This window comes from Phascolarctos cinereus, unplaced genomic scaffold (genome assembly GCF_003287225.1).
Source record: "Phascolarctos cinereus isolate Bilbo 61053 unplaced genomic scaffold, phaCin_HiC Scaffold_4;HRSCAF=312, whole genome shotgun sequence".
In the NCBI taxonomy this organism is placed as follows: domain Eukaryota; kingdom Metazoa; phylum Chordata; class Mammalia; order Diprotodontia; family Phascolarctidae; genus Phascolarctos; species Phascolarctos cinereus.
The window spans coordinates 694533715-694561322 of record NW_027555847.1 but is presented as its reverse complement, the minus strand read 5'-3'; the positions used below and the strand labels follow the sequence as shown (position 1 = coordinate 694561322).

The window sequence follows — 27608 nt, the reverse complement described above, 5'->3', positions numbered from 1 at the left end:
CAATCTTCTCCCCACCGGAAGAGGCCCCTCTGGGCATACGGAGAAGGCCCACAAGGAGTTCACACGCTGGAAGGCTCAGCGGCTTAATGCCTGACGTTAATGAGATCTCTTCTCGGTATATCTAGAGGGAACAGGGAGATCATCCAACTTCCCCCATGTGGGGGGGGCCACACCGTACCCGTGACTTTATCAGTGTCGTTCCAATGAGGAGACAACCCTCCACTAGTACAAATCGGCACCTCTTCTACAACTCACAACTGGTGAGAGCCAGGGACAGGCCAAAGACACTCTCCCACAGCTTCTGCAGTCAGAAGCAGGACTGGACCTCAGCTCGTGTGACTCGACATTTAAGGAGTACAAGCACTGAGGTCGTACGCCACATCTTCCCGTGGTCACAGCCTCACCAAACCCTCCCATCTCCTGGCTATGCATCCACACTAGCCGTATGATTACCTTCAGCCCCTAACCTCGGGACCTCAGGGCTTCATCCACAGAATAAGGGGCAGGGAGGAGATGGACTCTGAGATCCCTGCGAGCCCTAAATCTACGGCCTGGGGAACCCTCCTCCGTCCCCAGCCAGGGTCCCATCCCCCAGATGACTTAGGACAAAGCCGCGAGAAACCTCCCAATGGCTCATGCCCAAGAGGGTGAAGGTGACATCAGGCTTCCTGAGGGGCAGGGCATCTGAAGAAGAGACGGACAGATGGTGACAGTCTCAAAATCCCAATTCCTTTTCCCTCAGCCCCAGCTCCTGCCCCAGTGCCGAGCCGCCCAACAAATCACTTCCTGCCATCCAGGTGGCCGCAGCTAGAAAAACGGAGCTTTTCCCGAGCCAGTCTGCCGTGTCACTGATCCGGGCTGTGTTCAGGGCTCTGAGTCATGCCCAGATCCGATTTCTCCAGGACTCAGCCGGCCTCCTTCCCTCGCCTTCCAGTCAATGGGGGCCTGGGAAAGCCAGCCTGAGACGACCTCCCCACCCCAGCCCCATCGCTTAGCAGAAGCTGGCTCTCCCCAAAGTACAAGGGGGAGACCCTAGTTGGAGCCACTGGAGATGAGAAGAGAGGGCAGGGGAGCAGACAGGAAAACGGCGGAACTCTGACTTCAAGTCACCCCACCCTGCACATGCTGCCCTGCCCCCTCCAGCGGTCTCCCCCATTAGAATGTAAGGCCCTTGAGGGCAGAAGCAGTCTCACCTATCTACCAGCAGTGGGTACAGTGTCTGGCTCAGAGTACACATCTAATAAGTGGTTTTGCACTCACCTATCCAGAGAAGCAGACAAAACCTTGATGACATTGCCTCACACCCCAGGAGGAGGTTGGCTGTCCCTCCAAGACACAGGGAGGACGCTCAGCTCAACCCCCAAGGCTGCCCCACCTCCGAGGTCCTTTATAGCCATCACTGACATTCTAGGGCAAACTGATGGTGGGGAACAATCTGGGTCTCTCATTTTTTCAAAGAGAGGTAAAAGGGCAGAAGAGACCCTAAATCATCCCCTACCCCCACCCGCCCACAGAGGGAAGCCATTTACCTGGCCTATAACAACTCTCACCTACAGGGGGACAGGAAAAACAACAGTGACAGGCGGCCTTAAGCACAATCCTTACACCCCAACTTCACCGCCACCATCTCAAATGTAAAGTGCTTGGCAAACCTTCAAGAACTAAAGAAATAGTTCAAATCCAGCCTCAGACCAAACACTTGACACTTACTAGCTGTGTGACCCTGGGCAAGTCACTTAATCCCAACTGCCAAAAAAAAATTAAAAAAAGAACTAAAGAAATGGTCAATATTATCATCATCACCATCAGTTTTTTAACCCGTGAAACCATCTCCAAGGAGGACAACTGTTATCCCAATTTGACAAATGAGAAAACTGAGTCTGTGAGGGCCACTTGATGAAGAAACAGAGCCCAATCGGGTGCCCAGACCACCCGTTAAGGGCCCTGCAATCTCACAGGCAGAGTTAGAGCTACTGTGTTTGCACCAGGGTAAAGCGGTGGGGGAATGACCCGATGTGCCACCCATGAGAAGAAAAACAAATGCCACCCAACGTTCCTAACTAGTGAATGAAGGGGAGGTCAGGCAGCCACGGGCTAGGGAGGAGGACACCACGGGGATGGGGGGTGGCCAAGCCATGGACGCTGTCACTGGCGGGGGTGGGGGGGGCAAGAAATCCAGAGTGTGCAAAGTATACAAGGTCACCTCCAGGGGCACAGCTGCCCCTCCGAGCAGGGCAGAGCTCCCCACATGGTGCTGTCCATGACCTCTAGAGCTCACACCCTGGGCAAAGCTCTGCTTGCCTCCCTCCAGTTACCAAGTTATGTGTCATCCAAGGCACAAATTCTGATTATTTTTTTCCTGAAGACACGTGCCCTGGTGCATGTATTTCAAGGATTCCAAAGACGATCTCTCTTTAGTCCCCTCCACCCCCACCTTACCTCTGTTCCTTCTGTCTAAGGGGCTGCAGAAACACCAAGTCACCACTGTTGTTGTTGTTGTTGTTCATCATCATCATCATCATCATCATCATCATCATCATCATCATTATCATTATCTTTTGGGGGCCAGTCAGGGAAGGCCTCCCAGAGGTGGCAGCGGGAGGCAGGAAATGTCAAAGATGAGACTGAGTTTTGTTTCAGAGTAGCCTGGGAGAGGAGGTGTGAGTGTGTGCACATCAGATAAACTGTGTGTCAACACAAATGATCCCATTAGTTTTCTCACTCCCCTCCCCCTAATACTAACAGAGGACTCATCCAGACAGCGCATTCTCACTCCCAGCTCAGGATCAAGCCACTGGGAAACTCTCCAGAGCTGGATCAACCACGAAAGCCTTCCTCCCCACAGACGCAGCACAGAAATGACCAGGCACCGAGGAGGGCCGCTGCCTTCCAGCCACCAAGCAGGAGGGAGCTCCCAAAGCCTCCCAGAGCATCTCTGACGTCGGTGGCATATCAGTGAAACCCCACGCCTCGGCCCCCAGAGATGCCTTTGTTGAACAAATAATCCAGGTCAGCAAAGATGAGAGTTTTGGTTATTTACATCCCGAGGACAAAAGCCCGGGTGCATTTCGAGGATTCCAAGGATGGAGCCCAAGAAGAAGCTCTTCAGGCCCCCCACCCCATCTTATCTCAGCCACTGCCTCCTCCCAGGCGGCGTCAATTCTTCTTTTTCCTTTATGATTGCTGGGAAATTTGGACAATACAAAAACACTTGGAGGGAGAAGGGGAAACTTTCTCTCTCTCTCTCTCTCTCTCTCTCTCTCTCTCTCTCTCTCTCTCTCTCTCTCTCTCTCTCTCTCTCTCTCTCTCTCTCTCTCTCCTGTAAAAGGGGGATATCTAGAGCACATGAAATAACACACAGATGGCCCCCTGTATATCTTACAGAGCCCTGATGCATGCTCTTACTAGCCTTCAAGGACCACACAACTGCAGGCCGGGCCGACCTTCTTCCTCTGCACTATCAGTACAGAATTCTGGCGGACCGAGCTCCGCCAGCCCTATTTTAGGCACACTGGGGAGGCTCTCCTCATTCAAGGGCCCCATGTGGCCAAGTGTGTGGCTTCTCTCCCGGTTTTTGTCCACATGAGAACAGTGGTGAGGCAGGGATTGATTGAAATTGTGACTGACTGACTGAAAAGTGATTACATGGAACAGTGGGAAGAACATTCTGGGCCTCAGTGTCCTCAAAGCAGAACAGGAGGAGATTGGCCAGGATCTCCCTAAAAAGCTCCTTCCATCTCTAAATCTACGATTTTCTGCTGGACCTGGGTTCAGATCCGGCCCTACCATTTTACTACTTTCGTGATGTGGGAGAAGTTACTTAATTTCTCTGAACCTCAATTTACTCAGCCATAAAAAGGGGAGGCGGTACACAAAGGGACCTCCAAGTCCCTCCCAGCTCTCAATCAATAACCTACAATGACAAAAATCACCCAAGCTCACCAAGAAGGGCCCTCCAAGGCCATCCAAGTCCAGCCCGTAGCTGAACAAGCATCGTCCCCTGTGCCCACCCACCCACCCCAGCCCCCTCTGGACTAAACATCCCCAGCTCCTTTAAACCTCACGAGGTTTCCTAGCTGGAGACGTGTCCTACAGATCAGTCTAATCCTGGAATAGGACGCCATGTTCTTACAGCGCCTGAACCTCACTCATTTGACGTGGCGTCTTCCTAATTTGGAAGAAAACCTTGACGACTCTTGCTACCGACATCCCAGCAGAATTTAATTATCAGAGCGCCTGGATGGAAAAAGAAGAAGGACTTCGACGCAGGCCTGGTCCAAGCGGACCGCCCACGGCCAGGCCATGCTGCCCGGCGTCAGCCCTCGGGCCACCTCCCAAGGCAGAGGCGGGAGTGACCGCCACCTCAGTACCCGGGCTTCCTCCGGCAAGTCACTTCATTGGGTTTTTCCACTGCTAAATAAGAGGGCTGGACAACCTGGGGATGCCTTCACCTCTAAATCTTTGAGTCTGGGGGGCTTTCCAGCTTAGGACAGTCAGTCTATGAGGTGAAGTCATGAAGAAAGGAGATCGTACCCCGCGCCATCCCCACACTCCTCAACCCGGAGAGCTGCAGGGGAACCATCTCTTCCCTGGCCAAACGTCTAACCACTTATTACAAATTATGCCCCTCTATCCAAAGAGAGCCACGCCAAACCAATTCAATTCAACAAATACTTCCTGGGCAACAACTGAGAGCCCGGGCACTGTGCCAGGTTCCGGGAAGATAAAGGAAAAAATAAAAACCTCCGCCCTCATCGAGCTAACATTCTATGGAGGGGATAAAGCATGTGCACAGACAAGTAAACAGAAGACAAGCCGTCCAGGGAACGAGCTAGAGGGGTGCTGAGGCCAGTTCAAGTGCTACAGATCACCTCCTGATTTAAGAAAGCAACCTGAAGAAATGATGATAATGCAGATCAAACTTGAAATGGCATCGCCTCTTCTTTTTTCAGAGAGCTTATTGTTAAACGTTTACCAGAATGCTCCTGGAGAGAACCCTAACACCAGCTGATTGTTAAACATTTACCCACATGCCCCTGGAGAGAACCCTAACACTAGGGGATCAATCGACCAGTGTTTATTATGTGATAGGAATATAAAGACAAAGAACGAAAGTCATTCCTGTCCTCAGGGAGCTTACATTCTACCAGCTAGAGGTCAGCTCACTCCAGAGGGAAGAGAGTCAGTCTGGTTTGTCAAAGACTGCTTCCAAAAAGGTCACCTGGCCCTCTTCTCCTGGCGCAGTTCCCCTGGGATAGTTCTCGGTAGCAATCCTGGGGCGGCAGAAGTCCGTCCCTTCCATGGCGAGCCCTGCCCCAACACACAGGACCCAAGATGAACGCCAGGGAACTAGAGGCAGGCACAAAATCGGGGTTTTTGTTTGTTTCCCTTCAGTCGGTACACTGGTGCTCGCTGAACTGTGGCCAGACCTGATGGCGGAGTTTGCCACAGAGCCACCACCGGCTGTCTCCAAAACTATTCAGACCACAACGGGAGAGAGGAGAGAGAAACAACAGATCCTGAGGAAGGATGGACTCTCCCTGACCGCCCAGGCGAGGGGCTCCTGCAGGAGGAGGCTTCACAAAGCAAAGCGCTCCCGCTCCCTTCTCTCAGGCATTCTGCAAACATCTGACTTGATCTTCCCTGGTTCTCCACCATTAAGTTGCAAGCTCCCCAGGAGGAACATGTTTTCCATTAGACACTGCTCCTCCATCTGGCCTTTAAAACAGCAATTTTCTCTGCAGAAAGCAGAGGGGAAAGGAAGAAGGGAGAAGAGGGAAGAAGGGAGAAGGGAAGAGGAGGGAGAAGGGGGAAGAAGGAAGAAAGGGAGAGAAAGGAGAAGGGAGAAGGGGAAGACTAGGAGGGCCAAGGCCAAAGAGCCTCTGGAATCCAGAAGTTCTGCCAGCCAGGCTCCCTGACTGTCCAAGCTTTTGCCGTAAAGGCTGAGCCCCATCATCCAAGCCAAGAGGACGGTGAACCACCTTACCAGCCTTGGGTAGTGGAGGATCTTGGTTCAGAGAATCACTGATTCAAAACTAGAACCCAAGAGGTCAGAGAGCTCAATGCTGTCATTGGACAAGTGAGGAAACTCGGCTCACAGCTAAGGTTTTTTCAGCCCAGGTCTTCTGAACTCCAAACCCAGAATACAATCCACTGAGCCACACTGCCTCCCCAGATGAGCCACTCAATGCTTGCGCACTCTCAGGCAAGTCACTTGATAACTCTCCTGGCCTTAGTTTCCCCATCCATAAAAGGAGGAATTTGGACTAGATGAAATTTGAAGGTGAAAGCTTAGCACACTGCCTGGTTTGCAGCAAGGGCTTAAGAAATGCTTCATCATTATCATTACTGACCAGTTACAATCTAGTGCCTCCCCTATAAGAGCCTATGTCTATACCTTATATAATGGAAAGAACAAACTATTTTGGGTCAGAGGGCCTGGGTTCAAATCCCGGCTCTACCACTTACTATCTAAATCACTCACTTGGCCTCTCCAGGCCTCCACTGCCCTCTTCTGTGAACTGTGGTATAGGATGGGAGGAATCAGATTAATGGGAAAAGGAAGGGAGGCAGTTAGATGGCACCCCTCTGGCTCTAGGAGAAATGCTTGAGAGGAACAGGCCTGAGGTCTGCTTCAGGGACCCCCATCTGCCTGGGTCTTTTAACAACCTGAATTGAGGCCTTCGGTCAGTTTAAAGCTGCTCTTGGGCTCCTGGCCTCCTTCACCCACTCCCCCCACACCACTGAGCAAACAAAGGTGCCAACATTCTAGGGGAAATCAGGAAGCAATCTGATGAAAAGAACCCTGGCTCTGGAGTCCCAAGACCTAGGTTCAAATCCTCTGACATTCACCGCCTGTAGAACCTTGGGCCAGTGGTTCAACCTGCTTTGGGCCTCAGTTTCCTTATCTGTCAAATAAGGGAGAGTCAGAGCAGATGGCCTCTGAGGACCCCACCAGCTCTAGGTCTGGGATCCTAAAACCTGTTTTTTAGTGCTGGGAATGCGGAAGGAAGAACTCGTCTGAATTCCTAGCCACCTCTCAAAAGCAAAAACATCTGGTGCAGAGATCAGCAGCTGGGAGAGCAGCGGGGAGGCCCTGTTCATCCCTCGGCTCCCTCCCACTCCACCCTCTGTACCCAGAGATCGCAGCTTCCTCCTGTCCCCCTGCCAAGAGATATTTTTCCCCCCAAAGGATTTCTTGGCTTGTGGATCTGGGCTGGGCGAAGGCCACCCATCCTGGCTGGAGGGTGCTAAGGATGGCCTCTTCTCAAAGCTGCGCTTGGAAAATTCACATTGGGAGTTGAGGGAGAAATGTCATTGTTACCGCTGATTACGGCTGGGAGGGGCAAAAAAAAAGGAGTTTGGGACAAAAAAGTCCCAATGCCCTTACCTCCCAGAGAAGCTTTCCCTGAACCAGCCCCCAGCCCCCATTTCTTAGTATTACCATCTCCCTGCCAACATCCTCTGTTGACTCATCTGCCAGGAATCCCAAGGCTTACAAGCACACGGGGCCTTCAACTGCGAAGCCCCCTGCCCCCCATCAGACAGGTACTGCTCCCTCCCACTAGAATGAATCACAGGATTAGCATCTCCCTAGAGCTGGAAGGCCCGAAGGCCTTGAAGACAGAGCTCCCCAACCTGGGCCTCCTACCTGGGAGTTTTAGAAACCCCGAATAACAAGGTCCTGGAATTGGGGGCTCCTCCAAGGCCAACTGGACTGGCCCTCTCAGTCCGCATGGGCAGAAAACCAGTCTACATCTCAGGTTACACTCAGGGACTTTTGCTGGGAATGCTTAGGCAAAGCCATCTCTCTGTAAATGAAATCTCTTCCCTCTTACTCCCCCACTCCTTCACTTCTCTCCTCCCCCTCCCAGACATCAGGACTCTGGGACTTCAAGAATATATTGGCATCGATCAGCACACAGCAATCACAGAGTCACCGGCAGTCATCTCAAATAACCTCCCATGGCCTTGGGCAGGGGCGGGGTCCCTCTGATCCATCCTTCCTGGGCCCTGCCACCCAACGTCCATCTCTCCAACGCTTCTTTGAATTTTTATTTTGTTTCTCAGGTTCTCTTTTCAGTTACCTCCAGTCACAACACGGCACATGGTGTTCCCACTGTCCCTGTCCCTGCCCAATAAATCTCAGTCACTCAATAAGTAATCCACACACTTCTTCTCGGCTGAAAAGCCAAGTCAAATGAGAAATCATCATCCTTCACAACACCAAGTCTTCTCTCCCTTCTGGTTTCTGCTTTAAGGCTTCACGGAAGGCATAGGGCTCAGAATCATAGGATTCATGCAAGTTTCTAGTTCTATTTCCTGTGTCATATCTCAGGCTCCTCACCTCTCTGACCCTTCACTGCCCCGTCCACAAAATGGGGGAGTTGGGCCAGGTAAGACTCAGGCCTACAGTCAGGCATTCTTTTTCCCTTCTTCCTCCTTATATCCAGGGCCCAGCCCCTGGTTCTGCCCAGGCGAATGGGGGCAGGTGGGGGGGGTGGGAGGGGGGTGATTGTGCACCCCTGCCCAGAGCAGATCCTCCTGCTTGCATCACCCAGGACTTATCAGATGAGAGGGGGCGGTGAGTCAGCTCAAGGAAACACCTCAAGCTTGTCTTTCTGGAGGAACACCTGCTCTGGGGGGCCGGGGCACTCACTGGGCTCCCTCTGTGTCCCCAGCAATCAGCTGCCCTCCAGGAAGCTTATGGTCTAACACCATGTACACAGACAGACACGCATGCAGCACAGGATGTTGGGGAGAAACATTGCATATGAGGGGTCAGAACTGGCAGGGACCCTCAGAAGCCATCCGAGCTCCTCTCATCCACAGATGGGGGCCCCAAGGAGATTTGCCAAGATTCCACTGGGAGTTAGGAACAGAGATGAAATTCGAACCCAGGCCCTCAGAAGCCAAACCTCTCTTCTCCCTGCCAGACTTTAAGTCTCAGTTCTGTGTAAGGACGTTCAGGATGGGGGTCAAGGATAGAGAGTCGGCCTGTAAGCCAGAAGACTCGTCCTGGCTGTGTGACCCTCTACCCTCCCCCATCCACCTAGGCAGATGCTGGCCTGAATCAGGAGAGGGGTCTCTTCACCCAGGAGATCCTCTGACCAGTGAAATCATAGATCCAATCCTTATTGCTGTATAATAATAATAGCATTAAGTTAATTTAAAATGTTAATAGTACCTGTTCAGTTGTTTTAATCGTGTCTGACTGTTCATGACCCCATCTGGGGTTTTCTTGGCAGACATACTGGAGTGGTTTGCCATTTCCTTCTCCAGCTCATTTTACAGATAAGGAAACTGAGGCAAACAGGGTGAAGTGACTTGCCCAGGGTCACACAGCTAGTAAGTGTCAAGCGTCTGAAGCTGGATTTCAACTCGGGTGTTCCTGACTCCAGGCCCAGGGCTCTGCCCACTACGCCACCCAGCTGCCCATTAACAGTAATACTAATGGTAAACAGCAATATTGTCTGGGAGCCAAAAGACCAGGCAGAAGGCATTCTGAGTATTCTCCATCTGTAAAATGGAAAAGAATCCTCTGAGCTCAGGTGGGGACATCACTATAATGACACACTGAGAGAGATAAGCCGACATCCTTTGGCATGGAAGCCTTTGGAAAAGACAATGCTCTGTTATTACTTATCCCCCAGAAACAGGGGCCTGGGGGAAGCTGAGTAAACTCTGGCCAAGGGAAGCAGCAGCCCAGCTCCTTGCAGGCCTACCCCTTCCCAGAGCCAAGGGAGACAGCAGCCAACGGGTCCCGGAGAAGAGCAGAAGGCACCAGGTGGGGTGCCCACCACTCCAGCTGCCCAGCTCAGATCCATCACAGCTCCGTCCTCCCGAGGACACTCCTCCAAAAGCAGGTGAGGGGCCGAGGCTCCAGAGCCGCACCGTGGCCAGCCTGGCTGCAGAGCTCTGGGTCCTGGCCCTGGCCACGTGCTGCCCAAACGCAGAGGGATGGGGGCCCGGGGCCTTCGTCCAGCCTGAGAGATCACAGGATCAGACAATGCCTGACGAGGAGAGCCGACCCCAAGGCGCAAGGGGCAGGGGCCCCTTCCTTGGGGTCTTCACAAGGAGGGCAGAGGAAGGACTGTGGCTGGGGATGGGGGGGGGCGCACGACTCCTCTGGGCACAGGTCACACTGCATGACTGCTGAGGTCCTCTCCATCTCACAGATGCCATGAGCGACACTGTGACGTCCGGTGGGCAGCGACCTCGGACGCCACTGAACCCAGTCCCCTCATATTACAGGTGAGGCCCAGAGACACGAAATTACTTGTCCAAAGTCACAAAGTGGCTGGGGCAGGATTTGAACTCAAACCCCAACTCCAAATCCAGCGCTCTTTGTACTGCCTTTCCTCAACTCCCCCCGCCCCAATCTCCCTCCCTCTCAGTCTGAACCAAGGTCTCTGACTCCACAGCCTTGGCTCTTAAATACTCTTGTGTCCTCAGCCCTTTTGGGGGACTGGGAGTGAAAGGGGCAAGTGCAAGACACCGGACAGGCAGACAAAGTCTGCTTCCCTCACACAAGCACTTAGTAAGCACCTACCAGGTACAGGCGCTGCACGGCACCAAGACACTCATGTTAAAGTGATGCAGTCCCTGACATCAAGGAGCCACCATAACCATTCTGGGGATCAGTTTCCACATCTGTAAAATGGGGGAAATAAATCCTCACACCACTTATCTCACAAGGTGGCTGCTTAAAAAAAAATCTTCCTAGTTTACTAAAAAGTCACTATTTAATTATCAGTATCGGTGTCTTGTCCCGTTACCAATCAACCAGAAAGCATTTATCAATCATCTTCTAGGTGCCAGGTACTCGATCTACAAAAATGAAAGTGAAATTGGCCTTGTCCTCAGGGAGCTTTCATTCCAATGGGAGGAAACACCAGCGGGGAGAGGGGAGCAGGGCAGGGAGGGAACCAGGGAGGCCCCGGAAGAACAGAAGCATTCCAGGTACCATGGGGGCCGGCCCAAGGGGAAGCTCCCTGAGGGCAGGGATCCAGGCTTCTCCAAGCTCCATATACAGTAGGTACTTAATAAGTGCTGGCCAGATTATGACGAAAGCCCCTGTGAATCAGCTCGACCTTCTCTAAAGTCAGGAGGCAGAGAACTCGATGCCAGGCAGGCATCTCCCAAGAGGAGCTTGTTGGTGGGGCACTTGCCTCCAGCAGAGTCATCAGAGGGTTGGCTGAGAGCTTCTCCAACAATCCCACCCAACCTCAGGGCCCATCCTGGTCCCTCTCCTCCCCCACCACAGTCTCTCACTCCCGCATGGGCCATCACCCTAGCCCAGCTCACCCTCCTGCCTCTGCCCTCATGACCCATCAGCACTCCTCCCTGCCAAGCCTTAGTCTCTACCTTCCATCCTCCAGCCAGCACTGACCTTGCCATTCCTGTGCTCAAGAAGAGCCAGTGACTCCCACTGCCTCTAGGATGAACACAAAATCCTGTGTTGGGCATTGAGAGCCCTTTCCACGCATCTGATTTCAGCCTTCACTTATGGGCTGACTGCATGTCCACCTCCAGCCCCACCCCGTCTCCCTACCCCCACCCCCGCTGTCCCCCATACCTGCCTCCATGTTCCTCCTCCTCATCTCTGCCTCTTGGACTCCATCCTGTCCAGGACCTGGCTTTCCCTGCTCCCCCCTCCCACTGTGTCACTCTGCAGGACCGCCTTGTCCACCATCCACGCACACATGGTCTCCCCGCTCTGAGGCTCTCACTCTGTCTCAGTGCTTTGTAAATACCTGAAGGACTGACCTTTACAGGAACATCATTTCTTAAGAGTCCCGGTATCATTCCTAGGGATCCAGGAGGAAATTAGCAGCTGGCATTTAGCGGTCACTCGCCAGTCGGCCGGGTGCTTTACTGACACCGTCTCACTGGATTCTCAGCACTCCCCATGAGAAGGGAACGAGTGAGCTGTCACAGAATCTCAGGGTCCCACATCTAAGCTTCACCCTCCAGTGGAATCCCCAGCAGAACATGCTCGCCACCTGCCTCTGCCTGCAGACCTCCGAGGACAGGGGACTCACTGGACCCCAAGGCAGCCCTTTTCCACACTCACTCTCACCGTTAGGAAATTCTTCCGAACACTAAAGCCTAAACTTGGCTCTTTGCAATGTCTCCTCACTACTCGTAGTTCTGCCCTTGTTCCCTTTTCACAGATGAGAAAACTGAGGCTCAGGAAGTGGTGTGACCTGCCCAGCTGGGAAGCATTTGGGAGCAAGATGTGAACTTGAACCCAGACCTTCCTGCTGTCCATCATCCTACCCACTCGGAGGTGCTACCCTCCCAGGGAGTTCACAGGATTGAGTGGCCAAGAAGGAGCTAAGGGGACAAAGTTAAGGCAGATGCCAAGAAGGGCATGCCAGAGACCAAAGAGCAGAGGAAGTGAAAGGAGAAAGAGATCCTGCCTCCAAAGTCGGGACCTGTGTGACCCTGACCCCTTTCTCACTAAAATGAGGGCACTGGACTGCACTGGCCTCAAGGTCCAGCTCTTGAGCTGTGACCTGCCTTGGGTCACAGAGCAAGGCAAATGCTGGAAGTGAGATGTGAACTCCGGTCCTTCAGACTCCAACTTTGTCTCCTCTTCTAATAATTAATACTTCAGTGGTTTCATGAATGGGAACATCTACTAAGTGCCTACTACATGCCAAGTACTACACTATGATCCCTGTCAGCCACCTAGGACCCAAAAAATCTCCATAAAATAGAAAGGCCTTGAGGAAAGCCCAGAAAGGCTGCGCCAGGAGGGCAAAGGGGATACCGAAGGAGGAAAAACCCCGGGGGAAAGGAGGCCTGCCCCTTCCCCACCACACACACACCCCCCATGCCCATAAAACCATGGCATTCCCATTGAGGAGAAGGAAAAAGATGGGAACACCAGCAACAGTCTCCTTTTCAAGGCAACTCTGCTTCCAAGCTCGGTGTTACCTTGGTGGGGCCACAAGGGATGAAAGAACAGGAAGGCCTGCGATGCAATTTCAAGTGGGATTAGAGTCTGGAAACTCGGCGGGGGGGGGGGGGGGGGGGGAGGCCCCGCAAGGGAGGGAGAGCCTGAGAAGGCCCAGGGAGCCCTGGCTTCGGCTCAACCACGAAGCAAGCCTCTCCAGAGACAAGTGTTCTGGCAGAACCCCCAGGCTCCAAGCCCGGGTGCCCCTGACTGGCTCACTTGGGAGATCTCTGTGGAGGCCTCTAAGGCCCTCCTCCAGCCCCAGGAATGTATGGTTTCATCCAGGTTGGCCATTCATAGGACCACAAAGCTTCCCGGCCCAGGGTCCCAGCTGATCTGGGATTCCAAGCCCTGATTCACTTCTCCATATTCTAGCTATTTTACCTGCTACCCTGAGGGGCGCGTGGGGGCAGGAGGTGGTTTTGCCTCTCTCGGTATCTCCAGTGCTTAGCACAATACCTGGCAAACAGCAAGTGCTTAATAAATGCCCCATGATTGACTGCACTCTTCTCCCTGGACCCTCTAGAACAAGGGTTCTTAACCTCTTCTGTGTCCTGAACCCCTTCTCAGAATCACATTCTTGAACATACAGAATAACATACATGGGATTACAAAGGAGACCAGTTATGGTGGAATACGGCCTTCAGAAAAAAGGAAAGAGCAAGTCTGTGGCCCTCGGGACTGTGCTTGGTGAGTGGACTCCTACACTGCCTAGGTCAGTTAATCCCCCTGGGCCTCAGTTTCTCCATTTGTAAAGGGAAGGGGGTGGGCTACAGGGCCTCTGAGGACCCTGTCAGTCCTACAGCTCTGATCCTAAGTGTCAGAGGCCGGGAATGGGGCCCAGACTCCAAATCCAGCCCTCTACCCTGCTTTAAGGGTCACCAGCATCTGTGCCAGACCCTCGGGCCCGAGAACAAGGAAGAAACGCCAAGGCAGGCCTGACTTTCCCCAAGGCCGGGGAGGGCAGGTGGTCACTCTCCCAGCCCCAACTTCCACCTCCCATGAAGCCATAATCCCCTGCAGGAGGGCAGCCCAGTACCCGATTATGATGTCAGGAGCAGGGAATTAGGCTCTTAGTCCAGGGAACAGGCTGCAGGCCCGGGACAACAGCCCCAACAAAGGCCCCACTGTCATGGAAATGCACTGAGCCACAGAAGGACCCCAGAAAGCAAGCAGCCCCAGGGAACAGAACCATCTCCACCTCTAAGCAGGAGGCAGGAGGAAGAGGAGGCTTCTCCCTCCCCTCCCATCTCTCCTCCCTTTCCTCCCTTCCCTCCCTTCTCCTCCCTTCTCCTCCCCTCCCCTCTCTCCTCCCTCCCCACGCCGCCCCCAGCCACGAAGGCTCGCCATCCTCCCAGCTGCTCTCACAGCAACTTTTACTGGAAACGCTCAGGGAAGAAACAGTTTCTCCCTTCCAGCCTCTCCGAGCGAGTGGCGCTTCGGCCCCAACGCCTTCCTGGTCCCTCTGCGGCCCCAGGCTCTTCCTCTCAGGAGGTGGCACCACCCCAGCTCACCTATCTTGAGGGCAAGGCCTGCCTGGGCTTAACTGCAAAGTACCCATCACGTGAGATCGGCACCCAGAGCTCTCTGTAAGCCTTCAAGCCAGGTATAAACGCGTGTATGTGGGCTACTAAAGGACTGGGAAGGGGGGACGTATCAAACCTGCCGTGATGGCTAGAGAACAGGAAGGTCTGGGTTCAAATCCTGCCCTTGCTGTGTGATAAGGGAAGCCATCAGAGCAGATGGGTAAAAGGGCACCGAGTGGGGGGGGGAGATCTGAACCAGGCCCCTCCAGTCTGCAGAGCATTCTGCTTACTCTCTGCTTCCATGGGACTTAATAAGTATTTACTACCCAAATGGATAAATGTTGGTCAACCACTGGTCATCAAGCCAGCTGCTCCCTCACACCAGACCAGTCTGCTGTGTCCCTAAGGACAAAGCCGAAATGAGCAGACCCTAAGAGGCCCCCCCCCCCGGCGCAGTGCAGAGCAGAGCGTCCTCAGATGTATCTCTAACCCCGAGCCCCTCTGGCATCTGCCTCTGCCCTGCCCACCATTCCAGGAAGCAGAGACTTCTCTCCACCTAGTGAAGGGGAAAGAACAAGGGTTCAATGCACACACTGGAGGGACCGCAGACAACTGTTCAAATATTTCTCTTTAAAAGGGTTAAAGGCATCAGAAGTTCTCACTTCCTTATAAAATTCTCTTTAACGCTCTCTGTATCTTGAAATGCCTGGATCTGTTGACCAATGTCAAGTTCACAGTGAAAAAACAACTTACAAAACTGTGAGAGCCCGGGTATTTTATGTCCTGTTTATCCCTCCTCCCTCTCAGGCCTGTAAGGAGTCCAGGGACAGTAAACTCTTGTCATTTAAAACGAGTCAACAGATGTCAAAATGCTTGGGAAAAGTCCAGGCCATGTGGTCACTGATGCCCAAGCTGCTCCAAGGGGGCGTGAAGATGCTCCAGGAGTGATCTAATACTAAGGCATGGACCTCGGGCAGCCTTGGGCTACCTTCTCCCCAAAGACAGGGAGGGCCCTGCCAGCCCCCACAGCCCACGAGAAGCAATGCAGGCCAGGGGAGAGAGTGCTGGAATCCTGACTGAGGAGGACCTGGGCCTTGGCTCCTCCATGGGCGCCCTCAGGCAACTCCCTCATATGTAAAAATGGGTGCTGGACCAAGGTCCCTTCCACGTCTGGATCTATGGATCTACATGGCTATGAGCAGCTCTGAGTGGCCCAAGCCCACAGGACCAGGAACCCAGTCCAACCAATCCCTCCTCAAGGCCTCCTTGAATTCATTCATTCTCTTCTCTCTCTCTCTCTCTCTCTCTCTCTCTCTCTCTCTCTCTCTCTCTCTCTCTCTCTCTCTCTCTCTTCTCATTCTCTCCACTTTCTCTCTCTCCTCTCTCTCTCCCTCTCCCTCTCCCTCTCCCTCTCCCTCTCCCTCTCCCTCTCTCTCTCTCTCTCTCTCTCGGCTGAACAAAAGTTCCTTTGACCAATCCTCAGATGACGTGTTTTTTGAGTCCTCTCACCAGACTGGTCACAGTTTTCTGTGTAAGTTGTGCCCACTCAGTCCTTGAGGGGTTGGGGACCATGGAAGGAGGGGAGAAAAAAGGAAGAGGAGGGAGGGAAAAAGGAAGGACAAGAGAAAGAAGAAAGGGGGAAGAAAAGGAAGAACAGGAAGAAAAGGGAGAGGGAAAAGTAGAGAGAGGAGGAGGCAAAAAACGAAGAGAAGAAAGGAAGAGTGGGGCAAGGGGAGAGGAAGAAGAAAAGAAGACAAGGCTGGCAGCTCCTATTTACACAGGCCTCTAAGTTCTGCCTAACAACAACCCTGACCCTGCAAGGTGAGTGCTGTTACTACCATCCCCTCTTACAGATGAGAGGTTAAGGGATAAAACAGCCATTCTGGACTCAGAGGACCTAGGTGGAAAAGCCCATCTCTGATGCTGACCAACTCTGAGGCCTGACTCAGTTTCCTTATTCGTAAGATTTGAAAGGGCTGGACGAGGTGACCGTAGAAGTCCTCTCCAGCTCTGGGTCTAAGATCCCGTGACTCGCCATTAGTCAAACAGCTAGTAAATGCCAAAGAAGGACTGGAACCCGAGTTTTCTCTGACCCCAAGGCCAGCACTCAAGCCACAAAAGCACCTCAGACCCCCTCCTAGTCACTTGAGAGCCAAGGTTCTGATGGAGTGCTAGTGATACTGAGAGACTGAGGAAGTCCCCTTGCTTCTGGTCCTCAGTTTTCTCATCTATAAAATGGGTGGCTTCAATCAGGGTTTCTTAACCTTGGTGTCCTGGACTCCTTTCGCAGTCAGGTGAAGCCCATGGATACCTTCTCCAAAGCACGTTTTTAAATGCATAAAATAAAACGCACAGAATTGCAAAAGGCACTAGTTATTCTGAAATAGCAAATGAATGACATAATAATTGTAATATATAACTATCAATATATTGTATGATATGTGAAATAGCCATTAAAATATCCATTAAAGGGGGCAGCTAAATGGTACAGTGGATAGAGCACCGGCCCTGGAGTCAGGAGGACCTGAATTCAAATCTGGCCTCAGATACATAATACTTCCTAGCTGTGTGACTCTACTTAACCCCAACTGCCTCACTAAAAAAAAAAAATCCATTAAAAAACAAAACGATGGATCCCAGGTTAAGAACCCGGGCACCTCCCATTTTGAAATCTATAATCCTGTATTCTATAAGCAATAATTAAGCACCTACTGTGTATCAGGTACTATCAGGCCGAGCTCCGGGCACACACAGAGAGGCAGAAAGAGGGAGCCCCTGCCCCTCCCAGAGCCCCCGGCCTCCCAGAGGAGACGGCACCGAGCAGACCACCCACTGCACCAAGCTGGCTGGACGTCTGAGCTCATTGAGAAGATGCAGGCCACTCTGCAAGACCCACAAGGCCCCGGCGGGCGTCTCGGGAGACTCAGCCCCACAGAGGACACAAGCCACAGCAACGAGGGAAGGAGATTCCCACTGCTCAACTAGCAGGACGCGTCAGGTCTCCTCCCCAGCCAGGCCATTTCTCAGCATTGGAGAGAGAAGAAGGCTAGAAGAGAATTCTGGTGGCACGGCGCCTTTCCAGGGTGCCCGTCCATCTGAGCAGCAGAGCCCTGCCCAGCACCCGGACAGTCCCGCAGTGAGCTGTGGGTGCAAGGAGAGCAGGAGAAAGGGGTCAGTGGCCCACCTCTGGCAGGCCTCACAGTCTGTATCGATCTCACCATCAGGGTCCACCCAGAGTCTCCAGTCCTGCCGCCACCTAATTCACTAATGGGATCACCCGGGGAAGCATCTGCTCTGCGCTTCTCTTGCCCAGGAAAACTTTTCAGCAGTAGACAGACGATGAAAAGCTGGAGAGCAAAGCTCAGGCTTCAGAGCAGCTTGTCACCAATCTTGAGGGCAGCTCCAGTCAGAGAAGAGGTTCTTGAACAGTAAGCCCCACAAACAGGACAGACTTCCAGGAAAGGTGGGGGGAAACGAGGGGAGAAGGAGAGGGTGAGAAACAAAGGCGAGGAGAGACAGATTAGAGGAGCAGGGCAAAAACCAGAGATATACACACAGAAAACAGAGAGACAAAGAAAGACAGACAGAGAGAGATGCAAAGTGAGACATAACAAAAACAAAACGGAGTGAGAGACACAGAAACATGGCTACAGAGACAGACAGACACACACACAGAGCAAGTGAAACAGAGACAGAGACCAAGACAGATGGGGGGGGGAGTGACATGGAGAAAAAGGAGGGGATAGACACAGAAGGGGAAAGAAGAACAGGAGAAGTAAGAAGGATGAAAACAAAGGTGACAGAGGAGGGAGAAATGCCCAGAAGAGAGAACATGACGGGGAAGGAGGAAGGTCACTTTTCAGTTGCAACTCTGTTCCCCAGGTCTAAAAACGGGAGACCTGCTAGTCCAAAGCCAGCCCTTCCTGCCTAACCAGAATCTCTAAAAGCCTGTAACAAATCAGTGGACTTTCACAAAAGCCAAAGCTCCAACGTCAGCAAGCTGTCTTGGTGGCTGCAGAGGAGAGGGCTGGGGTGGAAAGGTCTCAGTCTCCTCATCATAAGATCAGGCAAAGGTGGCCTAGGTGGCCCCCCAGGTCCCAGCATCAGGGGCTCCTGGAGGAGGCACTCAGGCGCTCAGCCCAGGGCTAACAGAATACAGCAAGCAAGGAAGGTCAAGGGTCGGCAATGAAGACCTCGAGGAAGGCACCACTATGTGATACAGGCATGCGGGCGGTGCAATGACGACGGATGGGAGGAGCGTTCCTGGCTGGTCTCCACTCCGTGGAGATAATTGGAGGGATGGGGCATCACCACCACTGCAGGAGGAAGAGTACTCAATATTCTTTAAACACGGGAGGCCACGGGGTTAAAAGAGAAAGAAGAAAACAAGACAATCCCATCATCTGCTTGGGGGAGCTCCAACAGGTGCAGAGCCTCTCCATCAACAGGACAGCTGATTTCCACTGGCCTGAAGGGTTCATTCCATCCCTGCGGCCCTGCCTGTGAGGTGTGGGCCCCAGGACCACGCGGTGCTCCCACCCCTCCTTCTCCCCCTCCTCTGGGCATGGAGCGCTTGCTGTATTCCAGCACCCCTCAGTGCTGGGGCTGCAATCTACTCTCTCCTCCCCCTCCCCACAAGAAGCTCTTCCCCATATTCTCCTCCTCCCTCCCAGACCTGCCCAAAAGCAACCTAGAAGGTGGGGTTCTGGGGGACCAGGAAGGCCAGGCTCCTCCTTGGCTGGGCCCCAGGGACACAAAGGGAGCAGGGAATAGCCACTCGGCCTTCCCCTGGGCACAGACAAAGCCGAAGACACAGTAGGTGTGCTTTAGGAAGCGTTTACTGAACGCGTGAATGGAGGAATGAAGTCTTTGTGGAAAGATGGATGACTATGGACTTGCCGACAAGCTTGTTTGGGGAAGACAGGGAGCTGTGATTTCAGAGACCCTCAGATTTGGGTTCCCAAAACTTAAGAGTTCTACCTTTTTAATTTTGTCGTTGAGGAAATTACAACCCAGAGGTGCTAGGGCTTAGAGCTAACAAGGGCCCTCAAGAAACCATCTAGTGTAACCCCCTTGTTTTACAGGTGAGGAAACTGAGGTACAGAGAGGTCATGGGACTTGTCCAAGGTCACATGGATTGGACTACAGGCCCTGATCCCAAACCCAGCCTCGCTATCCTCCAGCAGGGTCAGACAGAGTCCTCAAATAGGGTGTGTGGGGCTCCGTTTAATTAGGTGACTTGAGGCACACAACTGGCCCAGGTCTGAGGCAGATCCCAAGGCCATGAATGAGTCCAGACTGTGTCTGACTCATACCAGGCAGGGGCTTTCTTGGCATTTTCTGTGTGCTCCCCCCTCAGAGCCTAAGACCCAACTCCCCGCTCAGGAGGTGTTCCCTGAGTGGCTGCCCCCCCCCAACATCTAGTGTGATGGTCAGTCGTCCTCGCCCAGGACCTGGCAACTGGGTCACTCTCTGAAGGTCATCTCATCACTGGGGAGAAACTGGGCATTTATATTCTCATCTGAAAAATCCACAGAGCCAGACTTCAGGGACATGCCCACAATCAGACTTTTCGAAACCTCGCTGCTCTGAGCCAATCTGATGTCTCGGATGACTCTCAAGCCACAACTCAGCCCTTCAACTCAAACACTTATTAAGGACGTACTATGTGCCAGGCACTGCATGAAGTACTAGGGACAGGAAGGTAAAAAGTGAGAAACGGTGCCTGCCTTTAAAGACCTGACATTCTACTCGGAGACACAATATGATAATTACAACAACAGTAATAATGACATCCGATATTTACATAGTACCAACATGGATAGAGCACCTACTACGTGCCAGGTACTGCATTAATAAGCACTATAAAATTATTATCTCATTTGATCTTTATAACCAACCTGAAAGGCAAGTGCTATTATTATGTCCATTCTACAGATGAGGAAACTGAGGCAGAGAATAGCGAAGTGACTTGCCCAGGGTCACACAGGCAGTACTAACTGAGGCCAGATTAGAGTTCAGGCCTTCCTGACTCCAGGTCTGGCCTTCTATCCAATGGGCCTCTCTAACTATAAATTAAGTGCAAAGTATACACAGATCAGTCCAAATAAGTGATTCTCGACAATTCCAGAGGGAGAGAGTAGAGTAAGGGAGGTCACTGATCTGGGCTTTGAATGAAGCAGGAGGCCAAGAGGCCAGGCCTGAGATGGACTGACTTTGAGGGAGGTGCATGGGGAGCCAAGCTGGACAAGTAATTGCCTTTCTAAATCATGCCATCACTTACAGTGGAAGGAGCCCCGAGGACTTGGGTTCAAATCCTGCCTCCAACACTTCCCACCTATATGACCTCAGTTTCCCCGCCTGCAAAATGAGGGAAGTAGACCAGGTGGCCTCTGAAGTCTCTTCCAGCAGTAAGACTGATGGTCCTAGGAGTCGATGTAGACTTTCATCTTCTCCTCAGAAAAAGGGGCAGGTAGAGAGGCTTTCCCTGAACCAGAGGTTTCTGACCTCCTGCGTCCTGGCCCCGGACCAGACCCATTCTCGGAATCCTGTTTTTAAATGTGTAAAATAAGACACACGAAATTACAAAAGAAACCAATTATACTGAAATATCAGTTAAAAAAAAAAACAAGTTTTTAACCTGTGGGTCCCTTCTAACTCTGGATGCCAGGCTGAAAAGGGGTAGAAGAAGAGAGCAGAGGTTATCCTGACTACCTCGAAGGGCCTCTTCCAGCCCTAAATCCCCCCAGGCCGTGATCCTAGGTCTAAGGGAGCCTGGGATCAAAAATCCAGCAGGGCCTTTTTCATAACAACAATACATCCTCCCAGACCAACACAGGCTTGGAGGACCCAGGTTTCAGGTCACTAATGTCTGCAGCCTCCCCCTGGAGCCTGGGGACAGGCCAGAAGCAACCAGACACAGAGATGCCCTGAGAGAAGGGCAGTCATGACAGTCAGCTCCCCTCGGAAGGGCGCCTCCCAAACAGCAGCAGCCCAGAGCCACAAGAAAGCTGAAACGTCCTCGGGCTGCCCAGGGATCCTGGCCTTCCCACGTCAGCACCAGCAAGTCAGCTAGGTGCCGAGAAGGGCTAGGACTCAATTCCATAAGCATGTCTCATGGGCTCACATGTCCACCTTCCAGACAGAACGGAGGGAGGCCCACAGAGGACGGGGTCCCCCTTACTACATGGCACAGCTGGCAGAGGGGAGCTGGCTGTGGCCACAGCCAACGCCTCCCTGAGCTGCTGGGCAGACCCAGCTAAACAGTGGATCGACCAGTCAAGGCAGAAAGAGAGGACGTGTCCTGAAGAAACCCAGACCTCGGGCTCAAGGAGGAGCAGGAGCTGGCCAGGCCTTTGGAATGAGTGGGCTGCCAGATGAGGTAGCAGATAGCGCGCCAGGCCTGAAGTCCACAGGAAGATGAGTCTTCCGAGTTCAATTCTGGCCACAGACACTTACTAGCTGCGTGACCCTGGGCAAGTCACTTAACCTGTTTGCCTGTCAAATGAGCTAGAGAAGGAAAGGCAAAACCACTCCAAGATCTTGACCAAGAAATCCCTAAATCGGTCCACAAAGGGTCGGACACACCTCAACAACAACAACAAAGGTATGGCCAGGACTCGGGCAGGTAAGCCCTGGGCACTCCGGCCAAGGAAGGAGCAAAGGCGGGCAGGGAGGCCCTGGCGAGGAAGCCCTGGACGACCAGGCTGGGCTGAGGGTAGAAGGCCTTCAGTGTCAGACACAGAGAGCTTCAGGCTCAAAGGCTCGTGGAAGGACCTCAACAGAGGAGGCTCAAGGCAAGCCCAGAGCGGTCAGCCGGGCGCCTCTGGCCACACAGCTGACGAACTCCCCGCCTCCAAACCCCACACCTTTTGCACCGCAGCGGGTCTGTAGGTGCAACAGAGGTCACTCACGGTCCCTATGGACGAGCAAGAGGCCACCTCTGAACACCAGCACTGAGCCTCGGAGAAGCCCTGAGGCCCCCCCAGTACACACCCACAGCATCCTCCTGGTGAGCTCAGAAGGCCTTCTAACCCTCCCGCATTTCTGACAGATACCTCTGGGCCAATTAAGTGGGCAGGTCTCAGCCCGCTAGCCCTTTCCCTTTCCAGTGCAGATACCTGGCCAGGGGCCAAGGTCTACAGCTTGATGGAGGAGGAGGAGCTGTGACAGGAGTTATTCCTGATGTCCCCACACCCACCAGACCCTTCCTCACCCCCATGGGGAGCCACAAACACACACAAACACACAGGTACATGTATGTGTACACACACACACACCCCTACACGTACGTACACACACAGAGATCCACTTACACACACACAGACACACACCCTGCTCCCACATGACAGAACGCCAAGTTCAACCTCACCCTGGCTTCACTCCCAGGCACCAAGCCTATGGAATGAACACTTCTCAGAGTCCCCAAGTGCGCCCAGCATGGGCATGACCCATGGTGGCGGTGGCGGGCCATTGCGAAATTCTGGTGGGAGAGTATTTGTGGAATGCAGGCATCCCTCTCGCTCCTCCAGCTCTTGTGAAAGAAGGATGAGAGTTTTCCCACACGGCACTGGCAGCTCCCACCACAGGGTGGTCAGGCAGTTCCTTCTCCCCCTAAACTTCTCCCAGCCAAAGCTCCTCTGGGGCTCATGGCTCTAAGCACTGTGAGCAGGCAGCAGCACTCCTGGGGCAGCCGGCCTCAAGTGGACAAACCATCATCCCCACCCCTCACCCCCCCCAGCAGAGAGCATCAACCGGAGGGGACCCACCCCGACGGCAGGTCTGGCCACCGCCAGACACCGGACAGCTCCCATGAGAGTCAAGAAAGAGCCTGCCAAATCTGGCAGCAGAACTTATGTGTTTAGCTAAGATAAACTTGATCTGAAATGCTCCACCAGGCCTCTGTCTAAACAGGCAGGCTCATAAAAAACACACAGGCACACAGGCCAGGCCAGACCAGACCCGACCCGCTGTTTCCATCACTCTGGGCCCTGCAGGCTTGACTGCCAAGAGGGGCGGCCTGGGGGGTGGGGTGGCAGACCCGGGGAGGTGGACTTCTCAAAGGCCCCCTACAGGCATGGGAAGGAGCTGGGGAGGGGGGGCGGGGAGAAGGTCTCCCAGCCGAAGCCTGCCAACTTTGTCTTACCCAAACCCCACGACCAGACACCAGCCTCTTCCTGCCCGGGCATTCTCGGCCTTCAGCTCCCAAAAGCAGTTCGCCTTGCGGGCCTCCCAAAGTAAAAACCACTCCAGACAGGTCAGCTCAGTCCACTGACTTCCCAAACTCCCCCACTAAAAACCATCCTCAAAGTGGCTCGGCGGTCACGTGATCCTCTTCTTGGCCAGAAGCCCCAAAGCCTCCAGGCCCCGGTCCATGGCTCTCCCAGACGGCCTGGCTGGGTCAAACGCCTCCAATCCCTGCCTCCCAGACCAGAGTCTCTGCAGGCTGTCCCATGCTGGGCTCTAACTTCCCGTGAGACCGGCAGCCCTCCTTGTCTGCCTGGTAGAGGTAGAGGCAGAGGCACAATGGGGAGCCAGGGCTCTCTCAGCACACCCTCCCCTGCCCTGCCCCACCTCTGGGCCAGGCTGGGCCCCACGCCAGCACCCGCCCGCCAGCAGCCTCAGACTCCCGGGCCCAATTGCCAGCGCATGGAGAGGGAGGAGGCGCGGGGAGGGCAGGGAGGACCCACAGCGGGGGGCCACGCAGCCCCCGAAGCCTGCGTGGAGAGGGCGATGCACAGCCTGTAATTACGCCCGCTCGGCTCCTGCCAGCCTCAGCCTATAAACACCGAGGATTACATAAGTCCACCCCTCCTGTTGAGAAGCCAAAAGTAGGAACATTTTCTCCCAGCCTTGGCGGCAGTCACTAATAATGCTTGGTTGCCATGGGAACCCTGGCCAGCTTCCAAAAGCCACGGAGGAGCCAGAGCTGAGCTCCAGCACCAGGAGGGAGGCCTTTTTATAGCTTGGGCCTCCCCCAAACCCGGCCAGGCTGGCCCCCCGGGCTCCCGAGAAGCCTCTGAGCCTGCAACTTTGGCCAGATGAAAGGGACGGCAGGTCTGGGGCTGAGCCCATCCCCCAGGGGCTGGCCTGGCTTCAACTTCCTGGAGTTGCCCTCCTTCTTCCTGGTCCCCTCCTTCCATCCCCAGAGCAATGGGGAGCCCAGAGGCCAAGCCCTTCCTTCTGCCCCGGAGCCAGCTGAGGCTTGGGAACATGAAGGAAGCATCACGGCCGGATCTGAACCCGGGTTCTCTACATTTAGAATGGTGAGACTGTGCGCCTGGGTGGGATCAGAGGACCCCAACGGGCTGTGCTAAGTGACTTCCAGTGCCCAGTCTTTCTTTCTGAGCTTCTCTGGCCCGGGGTCAGCTGGGAAGGGGCACGGACACGAGGTTCCAGCCTGGGACTCAGTGAGGCCACAGCGACTTCACCAGCCTCTCAGCTGACGGGACCGCCACTAAGTCATGGCCAGGCTCTGGGCTGGGGGACACAAAGAGAAAACGCAGAGGCCTTGTCCTCCAGAAGCTGCCCTGGCAGTGTGGCCCAGGGAGGAGGCTCACTCCACTATTCAACAGTGGAGCATGATATTGAATCCCTCTGCACCTCAATTTCCCCATCTAGTAACAAAGAATTTTTTAAAAGGAGAGGGAAAGAAAAATCAGCCCTGCACCACCCCCAACCTCCCAGGGCTAACAGGAAGAATAAGGTAAGATCACAGATCGGAGAGGACCCCAGGGCTTGTTAACTCACTCCACACTAAGGTCTCACCTGAACTCAGCTCCTTGGGCAGAGAGATGGCTCCTTCCTGGAAGTGGGGGGCGGGCTCCACAGGTCCCTCAAGGGGAACAGGAAGAAGGAGGCTTCCAAAAGGCTGGCAGGGCCCTGGAGGGGCTCCCAAGGCCACAGCGCCCGGGTTCTGGGGTGGCAGGGGGATGCCCAGGACCACCACCACCAGAATGTTGTCCTTTAACCCCCGCTCCGCCTACCCCAAGGAAGTGCGGCCTAGCGTTTACAGCCCTGGTTGTGCCCAGCCTGGAAGAAGAGGACACAGCTCGAGGTTTGGTGCCCTGACCGGACCCCCCCGGGAAGGCGGTTCAAACTCCCCCAGTGAAGCACAGATCCATGTCTCTCTGGCTCCAGAATGGTGCATCTCTCACCAATCCGCAGTGCTCTGCAAACCTTTATGCATTCCATAACTACTAAATAACAACATATTAGTATGGCCCTGACCTCAAACATGTATTAGCTAGACAGAAGGCACTACACTGATGAGGAAACAGAGGCCCAGGATGACGTGACAGTCTGTGGCAGGCACTAGACTACGCGGGGCGGCCCTGCCCTCAGCAAGCTCACACCCTAAAGAAGACACCAGGCAAGTCAACCACGTAGAAACAAGAAATACAGAAGCAGGGCCTCTCAGGGGGAGGGCACCGGCTGCGGAGGAGAACGAGAGAGGACTCCAAGAAGGAGGGTCTGAGCGGCGCTTTGGAGGAGGCCACGAGGGGGTGGAACAGCATTCCAGGCATCAGGGACCACCAGCACAGAGGCAAGAGCGTGGAGATGGGGCATCCAGAGGAAGGATCATCAAGGAGGCCACTGGGAGTCAGCGGCTGGGGTGCAGAGTGGACCCTGCAATGCCAGGACACACCACCTCCTGGGGTTCACATGCCCTTCCCACCACACGGGGCTGTCCCAACAGCAGCAAGAACAGATGATGGGGTAACTGCGCAGGGCAGAGCAGCCTGGCACAGAAAGCCAAATACTCCCATGTTCCGGCCCACAGTGGCAGACAAAGGCAGCTTCCCAGCCTCCCTTGGGCACAGCCTATCATCAACAGAGCTGTCTACTGGATGAGGGGCTCAGAGGGACAAGTTAACTGGCACCCTGAGTCTGCCCTGTAGAAGCTTGCAGTCTAGAGAAGATAGAAGGATAAGGGCAGAAAGGGGGAGAGGGGAGGGAAGGAGGAAGGGAGGAGAGAGAGAGAGAGAAGAGAGAGAGAGAGAGAGAGAGAGAGAGAGAGAGAGAGAGAGAGAGAGAGAGAGAGAGAGAGAGAGAGAGAAGAGAAGAGAATGAGAAGAGAAAGAGAGGAGAGGGAGAGAGAAAGAGGAGACAATAATGAGAGAGAATGAGAGAGAGGAGAGACAGAATGAGAGAGGGAGGGAGAATGAGGAGAGAGAGAAAATGAGAGAGAGACAGATATGAGAGGAAAAAGGGAAAGAGAGAGAATGAGGAGAGAGAAAGAGGAGAGAATAAGGAAAGAGAGAATGAGAGAGGGAGGAGGGAGAGAGAGAGAGAGAATGAGAGAGGGAGGGAGAATGAGGAGAGAGAGAATGAGAGACAGAGAGGGAGAATGAGGAGACAGAGAGAGAAAATGAGAGAGAGAGAGAGAGAGAGAGAGAGAGAGAGAGAGAGAGAGAGAATGAGAAGAGAAAGAGAGAGGGAGAGAGAAAGAGGAGACAATAATGAGAGAGAATGAGAGAGAGGAGAGACAGAATGAGAGATGGAGGGAGAATGAGGAGAGAGAGAAAATGAGAGAGAGAGAGACAGATATGAGAGGAAAAAGGGAAAGAGAGAGAATGAGGAGAGAGAAAGAGAGGAGAGAGAGAGAAAGAGGAGAGAATAAGGAAAGAGAGAATGAGAGAGGGAGGATGGAGAGAGAGAGAGAGAGAATGAGAGAGGGAGGGAGAATGAGGAGAGAATGAGGAGAGAGAGAATGAGAGACAGAGAGGGAGAATGAGGAGACAGAGAGAGAAAATGAGAGAGAGAGAGAGAGAGAGAGAGAGAGAGAGAGAGAGAGGAGAGAAAGAGCGGAGAGAGAGAGGAGAGAGAGAGAGAGAGAGAGAGAGAGAATGAGAAGAGAAAGAGAGGAGAGAGAGAGAAAGCAGAGAGAATGAGGAGAGAATGAGACAGAGGGAGAGAGAGCAAGCAGGAGCTCAAAGCCCATCCCCACGAGGGACCCCGCTGTCTTGGCAGTGTCTGCCCTCAGGTAGGAGAGCCCGGACAAGCGTGGATCACAGCAGGGGAGCAAATCAAAGCACTGTCTTTGTAGGCCCAGCGCCTAGCACAGAGTAGGTGCACATTAATAAATATCTGCTGATGGAAGCATTGAATCCTTAGCA

General features: G+C 53.6%; 1 protein-coding gene across 1 annotated transcript in view; it reads right to left on the bottom strand.

The window, feature by feature from the left end:
• Nucleotides 1-27608, bottom strand: part of NCOR2 (nuclear receptor corepressor 2) — a 361555-nt gene that overhangs the window by 271501 nt on the left and 62446 nt on the right.